Genomic DNA, 968 nt, shown 5'->3' with positions numbered 1-968 from the left:
CAGCAGTTATTTTGTAGTCTAACAGGCTCTTAACCCTTTAATATTCCTACGAATGATTAAAATTTGAAGTGCTATTTTTATCTTCTATAACATTTATCTAAAGATTATGATAATCTTAGCGATTCAGTATACTTTTAAAAAGTTAGGACTAAGAAGCTTTAATATGAAGATTTTATGCAACTTACTTGGGTATTATTTGGATAATTAATTTGCTTTCCATTTCAGTTTAGATGGTACTGCTAGTAACCTATTTACAGGCTTTTCTCAAACAGTTTACATACTTCATTTACATCCATAATCACCTCCTTACTAGGATTTAGGTTTGTAAGACAATTCTAAACACAATTTGGTCAATCTCTGTCCTAGATATGGCTTTGTCTAGCACTCATTCCAAAATTTTCGGTCTATAAGTTAGATCAAACCCATGCAGATAGTCTCTCTCATGTGACTTAGGTCAAGGTTGGGTAACAAACCATCTGCTTAGGCAAGTCAGCATAACATGGCTTGCGCGTAGTAGCTTGTTTAGTTAATGTTGCCTAACAGAACTATTTCAGGCAAGATATACTAGCTCACATGCAAACACAACATGCACACACCCCTCTAATTTCCCTTGAAAAATCAAAGAAAACCCTGCCCACCAGTGAAAAGGGGAGCTAGCAACAAACCTGCCATAACAGTCGGTCTGTTTCTGTCCTAAAAAAAGTCCTGTATGCATGAATTGTCTCAAACACTAAAATCTTTGCAAAGGTAGAGAAAGGCAAAAATAGAAACTTTTCTTATCAGAATAGGATGGAGAAAATCTCCTATTTTTCCAGAAGAGGAAAACAAATGCAAGTGCTGAATTACTTATCAAATTCTAGTCATCACCTATTCCTAAGAACCAAATTCTACCTAACGTATTACAAAAGCTAGCAAAACTAACATAAGCAGAATTTTAATTCATACAGACCATAGATTTTATTTCTTCT

The sequence above is a fragment of the Apteryx mantelli genome, chromosome 13, assembly GCF_036417845.1.
Source record: "Apteryx mantelli isolate bAptMan1 chromosome 13, bAptMan1.hap1, whole genome shotgun sequence".
NCBI lineage: Eukaryota > Metazoa > Chordata > Aves > Apterygiformes > Apterygidae > Apteryx > Apteryx mantelli.
The sequence above is the reverse complement of the archived record's forward strand: the minus strand, read 5'-3'. Positions refer to the sequence as shown.